We start from the raw sequence: 9504 nt of genomic DNA on the forward strand, positions 1-9504 counted from the left end.
TATTGAACCCAGGGCATTTAGTCATTAAACTATCTCACAAGCCATTTTATTAATATTGGGAGAAAATCTTGACTAGTTACTGAGCTTTGGCCTTGTAATCCTCTGACTCCTGAGCCAAGGGGATTGCAGGCATTCTGCCTCACCTAAAACATTTTTTAAATTATTTCTTTATATGCTAACATAGATCAATTTAATCTTATACTATCAAAATATTTATATAATATTTGACTTACATAAAAAACATTCATAAGAATTGGCATATGCCATTTATATATAGATCTCACCAAAAAATAACTAAGGCCTAATGATTAAATGTGAACCCTAAAATATTTGGGGGCGGGTACCAGGGTTTAAACTCATGGGCACTCAACCATTGAGCCACATCCCCACTGCTATTTTGTATTTTATTTAGAGACAGCATCTCACCAAGTTGCTCAGGGTCCTGCTGTTACTGGATTTGAACTCAGCATCCTCCTTTCTTAGCCTTACAAAGCACTGGGATTATAGTTTACTGTTTTTAAATTTATATTCTTTTTTCTGGATTTACCATAGGAGACTGTCTTTTTCTAGTGATTTTTCATATTTCACAAATCATGTGTGTTTGCACTCATATGTTGAAGCTGAGAAAGTTGATCACAAAGAACCAAAAAAGAGAAAATCTTTTTGTATCTGTTATAGGAGACAGTTGGCAAGGAGTGCCAAAAAGCAGTTAAGAGGGAAAAGTAACTCTTAGGTTTTATAGCCCATAATTTGAACTCTATAAGTAATTATTAGACTGTGGACATTCTAAAAAGAGTTCACAGGTTTCAAACATCAAAATGATATTTTAGAAGGTAGAAGTTGCACAGATTTGATCACTACACATGTTCAATTAAAATGCTGGATTCTATATGAAGATACAAATTAAAAATTAAACAATAACACAATAACAACACTTCAAGTAGCAAAAATAAACAAAGATGTCTAGAAATACAAATAATGACTCAATAATAGCCTTAAATGTTAGTGGCTTAAACACACCAATCAAAAGACATAGGCTAGTAGCCTGGATTAAAAAAAATCCAACCATATTCTGCCTCCAGGAGACTCTGGAAAAGACAGACTGAAGGTGAAATATTAGGAAAACACATACCACTCACATGAGCTTTGAAAGCAAGCAGGGGTCTCCATACTTATATTAAATAAAGTAGACTTCAAGCCAAAGTTAATCAAAATAGATAAATAAGAACATCTCATGCTGCTCAAGGGAACCATATGCCAACAAGACATAACAATCATAAATATATATGCCCCAAACAATGGCGCACCTATGTTCAAACAAACTCTTCTCAAGTTCAAGAGTCAAATTGACCACAACATGATCTGGGGTGACTTTAACACACCTCTCTCACCACTGGATAGATCTTCCAAGCAAAAGTTGAATAAAGAAACTATAGAGATCAATAACACAAGTAATAACTTAATTGACATATATAGAATATATATCAGACCAGAGGAGGAAGCTCGGCACCATGCCAGGCCAGAGGGAGGAGGAAGTCCAGCTCCACCCCATGCGCTAGTCTGGAGAAAGACTATCAACCCTTAAAACCCCAAATCAAACTTTTAATCATTGAATATTAACAGTTTTCCCATTTTGTTTCCATGATCTAATTTGCATTTTATTTTCACCTTTACATTTTACTTTGCAGTGAACAATTCTTTTAATACTTTCGTTTAGATTATTTTCCTATATTTGTGATTTTAACACTGCTCATTGCTACTGTACATAATTTAAATGATTTAATGTTGACCATGACATTATTGAACTTATTCTTATGTTTCATTAGTTTATGGAAATTGCTTAGAGACATTATAAAAATAATAGTATCATCTGCATCTGCTATTTGATTTTTGATGAAAATCCTGTTTAATATTCTCAAACGATATTTAGAAGCCACCAAAGCAAACATTTTTATCTTTTTCTAAAACTAAATTGTGAAACACTTCAGTTAACAACTTTAAATATGAAAACAGTTCATAGCTGCCCTTTAGTGGATTGAAAAAGAATTTTTCTCTGGTCATAATTGGCCATAAGTTTTACAGTAATTTGATAAGTGATTTGCCAGAAGGTTTGCTCTATCAAAATGATTTTTGGAAACTTCCCATATGACAATGTCCCTCTTGGTCATGAAGTCCAATCATTCTTTTTGTGGTTGTTCTCAGTTTGCTAGGGGTTTTGAAAATCTGCGTCAACATCTATAAAAAGATGGTCTGCAATTTCCATTCTTATGCTGTGTTAGCTGATATTTCTGGCCTTACAGAAAGAATTAGTCAATTTTCTTCTTCTACATTTAGACGTGATCATGAATTATTGTTACTGATCCTTATTACATGTTTCATAGAAATCACCTGTGAAGGCTCCTTTTTTAAAAATGTGATTACTGTTTGGTTTTTTGGTGAGTCAATTTTTAGAGCTGGGTTTTTGCCAGGTTAGCCTCAAATTCCTTAGCCTAAATCCTTCTCCTGCTGTGGCCTCCAGGTAGTAAAGACTAGTGGCATGTGCTCCCATATCAGCATAAGTGCAAGTATTTTTTGAGAAGTTGTAAAGTTAAATGTTGATTTGTAGGACTATTTTATATTTCTTCACATCTGGGTCTACTAATGTATTTATTGATTTCTGAAGTAATTTTCAACGTTGATGATTATCTAGCAATTTATCTCTATTTTTTTTGTTTTCCAGGCTTGAGATTTTCTTGGCAATTAAGATGGAATAATGAGGAAGCATAATGTGGGGAAATGAGAACCTGGCATTTTGCTAATTGATCTCAAATGCCCCGTGAAGGATGGAGAGTGTGCACCCATAATCCTGTGAGACAAATAAAGCAGAAAAGCTAAATTACCATTTTATGTAGCCTAATACGTGATCTTGAGTAACTTTCATATGTCTTTACACACTTGTTTAATTTTTAGGGCAGAATCCAAGTATTTTACCATATTTAAATTAGGTTATGAGGGGTTTATATTAAATTTTGGTGAGTCGTGTAAGTTTCTTATATTTTGGATGTTGAGCTTTTTCAGACATGGGGCTAGAACCGGTTTTCTTTAACCAAGTCTACTTTTACATTTCATTGATTGATTTCTTTGCTGTATAGAAGCATTTTTAGCTTTATATAGTGTCAGCCATTTTTCCTTGCCCAGGCTCTGCATATTCTATCTAAAACCATTGCCAATGCCAATGGAAAAAAAAATTTCTCATTTTCTTCTAAAATTTTTATGCTTTCAGGTTATATCAAAATGAGATATAACCACACACTTGTGGGCTCAATCCTCAAAATGTTGGTAGGTAGCACATACTGCAGAGGATATACAGAAAAAGAAACACTTGGACATCCTTGCCAGGAACATAAATTTTAATAGACATTAAAAAAACTATAAGGGGGGGTTCTCAAAAAAATTAGAACTAGAGATGCAATATGACCCAGACATTGAGAATATGCCTGTATATTTAGGATTCTTCATAAAAATAGAATACACAAAAATGTACATGTGTATACAGAAGGGAGCTTATTATATTTACTCACATAATCATGGATGTAATAGTCACCAAGTGTTTGCCTACAGGTTGGCAACACTGGGAAACTGGTAACAGCTCAGTCCAAGAAGCTGGAAGCTTCACAATATGAGGAAGCAAATGAAGCAGCTGTGGTCCAGGATAGAGGACTTAAATGATCCTGGTAGATGAAAAAATGAATAACCTGGTCAACAAGTGGGCTAAGGACCTGAACAGATACTTTTCAGGAGAGGATGGATATACAATCAATAAATATATGAAAAATGCTCATCATCTCTAGGAATCAGAGAAATGCAAATCAAAACTACTCTAAGATATCATCTCACTCCAGTCAGAATGGCAGCTATTATGAGGACAAAAAACAATAAGTGTTGGTGAGGATGTGGGGAAAAGGTACACTTACACACTGCTGGTGGGACTGCAAATTGATGAAGCCAATTTGGAAAGTAGAATGGAGATTCCTTGGAAATATGGGAATGGAAACTCCATTTGACCCACCTATCCCTCTCCTCAGTCTAAGGACAAAGGTTTAAAAACATCATACTACAGGGACACAGCCAGATCAATGTTTATGGCAGCATAACTCACAATAGCTAAACTATGGAGCCAACATAGATGCCCTTCAGTGGATGAATGGATAAAAAAATGTGGCATATATACACAATGGAATTTTACTCAGCAATAAAAGGATAAAATCATGGCATTTGCATGTAAATGGATGGAGTTGGAGAAGATAATGATAAGTGAAGCTACCAATGACTGCCCTCTAAAAAGAAATGCTGAATATTTCCTTGACATAAGGAGGTTGACTTACAGTGGAGTATGCAGGGGGAGCATAGGAGGAATAGATGAATCCTAGATAGGGCAGAGGGGTGGGAGGAAAAGGGAGGGGGACAGGAATTAGCAAGGTTGGTAGAATGTGTCATACATTCAAAATACATGTATGAAGACTTGAATTGTGTGTCAACATGCGTTGCATAAAAAAAGATACAAAAATTGTGGTATATATGTGTATTAAAATTGTAATGCAAAAGAAAAAAAAGAATCGCATTAACTTACATTAGGTAGAGGAAAGTGAAAGGAGGGGAAGGCAGGGGATGTGGGGATAAGAAAGAGAATGAAACAGACATGATTGCTTTATGTATGTATGTATGTGACTGTATGACCCATGTGATTCTACAATAAATATACTCAGAAAAATGAGAAATTATATCCCATCTATGTATGATATATCAAAGTATATAAATGCATTCTACTGTCATGGATAACTAATTAAAACAAATAAAAATTTTTAAAAAGACCCAGGTAGAGCCAATGGTGCAATTCCCCAAAGGGGACTTCAAGAAGCTTGGAGCATAAGCGAGTGACTGCTTCTCTTGCTCTTTTCCAAATCAAACCTATCGAACACCAATATGTATGTTCATTACAGGTATTCCCCAGGCTTTCTGACTCAGCCTTCTGGAAGCACACTCACAGACACCTGCAGAGATCTTCCACACCAATTCTCTGGGTATCTCCATCCATTCAAATGGACAGCTGACATTAACCACTTCAACAATTGAAGGAAATAAAATCCATCTTTAGGAATATCTACCCTCCCATGTTAACCACCATACTATCCACATCCTAAATTTCCAAAGAGTAACTCAGGAAGAAGAACCTATGGTATATTACAGATAATAGCGAAAGAGAGATTTATCACTGTGTTTACACACAAATGTGTCAACATACATATATAACCTTTTCAGTTTTTCTACCATTATTTTGAGACAAGGTCTTTTAAGGTGCAGTGGGTGTCACCAAGATGTGAAGCTTGCTCCAAGATCATGATTCTCCTCCCTCAGCCTATCGAGTCCCTAGCATGACAAAAGAAATGTGCCTCCACACCTCACTTATTACTCAAATTTAAAATAAGGATGGTGTATATGGCAGTGTTGCCAAAATTTGAAAGCCAGCCTTAGTAGTTTGGTAACATTCTGTCTTAAAACTGAAGAAGATAATGATGGTGGATCTCTGTCACAGTTAAGGCAACCCTGGGTCCAAACCCCAGAAACAAAAGAATATTCTCCAATAACACAGACAAGCTGGAGGACTTTAGGCTAAGTGAGATGATCCAGATGCAGAAATACATTGTATACTCTATGTTCAGAGCCTGGCAGAAAATAGAATGGATGTGTAGAGAGAGCCTGGTGGTTATCAGAGAGCATCATCAATAATATCGCACCATATACTGCAAATTCCAAAAGACAGCAGGATTCTATTCTTAGTGCAAAATGGATAATTATGAAAGATGATGGGTTTTATCATCACATAGCACTTGCACCTACTCATGGGATTCAGTGTGATGTTTATACATATGCAGATACATGTATTCATAATATCCAAACACCCTCTTCTGCCTTTCATGCCCCCACACACTCCTCAGCCGTACTAATCACTATTGTACTTGCACATGATATTATATTAGTTAACATATGAGATGTGACACTATTGTGTATTTCTTCCCTTAGCATGACATCATCCAATTTCATCCATTTTGCTGACCATTAGAGGAGTTTGTATTGATGGCTGAGTAATACACCATGGTGAATATACAATGTACTTTTTGGTGGATATGTTCAATTGCTTACCTACATCACTGGGTTTTCTCTATGTCTGTATTGTTAAACATACTGTTATTCAACTTGAGTTTATGTAACAAAAGAAAGCAACAACTACAAAAGAATGAAGAACCTGGGAGTGGGGGCACATCCCTGCAATCCCAACTGAGGCAGGAAATTCACGAGTTCAAAGACAGACTCAGCAAATTAATAGGGACCTATACAACTCAGTGAGACCCTGTTTCTAAAAAAAAATTAAAGATGACTGGGGAAGTGGCTTTGTGGTTGAGTGATACTGGGACCTATCCCTAGTATACCCCCCCCAAAAAAAAGAAACTAGAAAACTATGTCCTAACCTGATTTTATCAAGTAAAAAGAAGCCAAGGCATAAGAAAAATCACATTCTTTAAGTTTGTTAATATAAAGTTAATAAGCTATCTCTGAATCTTTCACAAAGTGCAATATTTTGAGAGCATTCAGTAGGTTATATTACATGAAAAACTGCTCTTGTGCAAATAATGAAATAAAACCTTAGCCAGGTGTGGTGGTGCATGACTGTAATCCCAGTGTCTCTGGAGGCTGATACAAAGCCAGCCTCAACAACTTGGAAAAGGACTAAGCAAGTCAGTGAAACCCTGTCTCTAACTAAGTTACAAAAAAAGATCAGGAATGTTGCTGAGAGGTTGAGTGCCCCTGGGCTCAATCCACAGCATTAAAAACAAAAACAAAGTTAAAAAAAGAAATAAGACATTAGGCTGCTGAACATTTATATTTTCAGTGTTCCAAATATTTGGCCCAATACTCCCAAGTTCACTTCATCCATCAATTTATAATTGAAATCTCTAGTTATTTGTTTGTGAGAGAAAGGAGACAGAGATGTTCCTGAACTCTGCCATTCCTTTGCTAGTTTCTGCCATAAGCTAGGCAAAGATGTGCCCATTGATATCCCCAGGGAACTGTGGCTCAGTCCTTTCTCTTCATGCAAGGATGCACCTTGAGGAGTGGATGTTGACTTGACTGCTAAAGTGGGGAAGAGGTAAAAGGGAAGTAATGTGTGTGGGCGTGTGGGTGGGGTGTGATAATGATGACTTCTGACCAAGTCCTACCCATGATCATCTTTTTAAAATGTACCCAGTAAATGGTTTATTTTCTTCTATATCTTCTGGGATCCTACAGTTAAATGTGAGGGACCCTATTCTCCATACCCAGCTACCTTAGCATTGCATTTCTCAATGTGATGCCTCACAATTTGAAATACCTAGTCCCCCTCCCTCAGAGCCTTGACCTCATGTCTCTTCTGCTTGTATTTGTAATATCTGGGCAATCCTCAAACACTAAGTTGCAGGTGAATCCACAGTTGATGTTCCTCTTTTAAGGATAAGGATAGACATTTTCTCTCATTGTGGCCTCTACCTTCTACTCACAAAATGGGGACATTATTCATGTTTGCAAACCTAGATATTATCCTGAGCCAACCTGTAATATGAAAGTCAAGAATTTAATCCCTGGGGTTGGGGCTCAGGGTTAGAGCAGCTGCCTAGCACATGTGAGGCACTGGGTTCAGTCCTCAGCACCACATAAAAATAAATATACAAAATAAGTTACTGAGTCCACTACAACTAAAGAAAACAAAAAAGGCTAATCCCTACCAGAGTTGTGATGGCACATGCATGTAACCCGAACTGACATGGAAGCCAAGCCTTGAGGGTCACAACTTTGAGTCTAGCCTCACTAACTTGGGAAGATCATATCTCAAAGAAAAATAAAAATGGGATGATGATAGAGCTCACTGGTATACCATACCTAAGTCCTCTCCTCAGGATCACAGGGGAAACTTTTAATTCCCATTTTTTTTCTGAGTTCAGGTCACCACAAAAAAGAAGGTGGCTTAGGGATAATGGTATATTGTATAAAAACAAGCCATGTTAAATGTGCAAGTGTTCACATTTCTTGAAAAATTCCCAAGTATTTTGCTTTTGATATTATGGTCATTAGAACTGTCTTTAATTTTATGTTTGCTACTTATTTTCATATGCACATAAATAACTGATGATATTAAATTTTATTACTGTACTGATCTCATCTGTTGCTTCTAATAGTAATTAGTGAACTTCTACATTAAAAATATCCACTTAAAATCCACTTCTACCTCATACCTCATATTGGAAAACCACAAAAGATAGACAGCAAGAAACACAAGTAAGTTGCAATGCCCCTTTGACAAAGGCAAAGATACTGGTGAGAATCTCAGAAAAACTCTATTCCCCAAAAGTCAGATACCAAGAGAAAAATACCATAATCTCCCCCACACACATGATTTTATTCTGTTATTGCTGAACAAAATTCCATTGCGTATATATAACACATATTTTTATCCATTCATCCACTGAAGGGCCTCTAGGTTGGCTCCACAGGATATCTGGGTAAAATGGTGGTTCCATTCTCAGATTTCCAATGAATATTCATACTGCTTTCCATATTGGCTGCACCAATTTGCAGTCCCACCAGCAGTGTATGAGTGCACAATTTTCCCCACATCCTCGCCAAAACTTGTTGTTGTTTGTCTTCATAACAGCTGCCATAGTAAAATTTTATTATAGTAAAATTCACAAAGAACACACACACACACACACACACACACACACACACACACACATACACACACGGGTTTTCCTTTGGCGCCTCTGGACAAGACCATGTGGAGTAGGAACCTACAAACACAGTGTCATTCCACTGCCAGTTAAGAGTAGGAATTGGTCCATGGGCAGAATTCTGGAATCACCCACAGCATCTCCCATAAACTTCAGGATCAAAGGGGTGTGAGGCCTAGAGATTTCAGAGAAGACTCACTGTTTTTCTCCCCATTTCCTGATAGTGATTTCTGGGCCAATGAGCTTTGCTCTACTTTGATTACATTTTATGTATTATCTAAAATCCACTCTTGCAAGAACACAAGAGCCAAGAAACACAACCTAACCTCCATATCCCTGGGTTCTCAACCAGCTACAGTGTCAAATCTATTATTGCTTTACTTATTTACTCACTTCATTTGATCTATTTATTAATACAGGTGGGCACCAGCAACCGCTCTAGGTCCTGTTGAAAGGTAACAGTCACACACCTACACACAGCATCCTAAGGGGAGACTGTTGAAACAGAAATTCTGACCCTTCATTGTTCATGAAGACTCACCAGTCAGAACTTTGAATATTTTACTTTGAGGCAGAGTCTTGCTAAGAGGCCAACTGTGGCCTCTGACTTGAGATCCTCCTGCAGCAGCCTTCCAAATCCCTGGCCTTAATGACATGTGCTGGCAAACCTTGTCCTTTGCTTATTAAAAAAAGTGCATGGCTG

This window comes from Ictidomys tridecemlineatus, chromosome 16, assembly GCF_052094955.1.
Source record: "Ictidomys tridecemlineatus isolate mIctTri1 chromosome 16, mIctTri1.hap1, whole genome shotgun sequence".
Classification (NCBI taxonomy): domain Eukaryota; kingdom Metazoa; phylum Chordata; class Mammalia; order Rodentia; family Sciuridae; genus Ictidomys; species Ictidomys tridecemlineatus.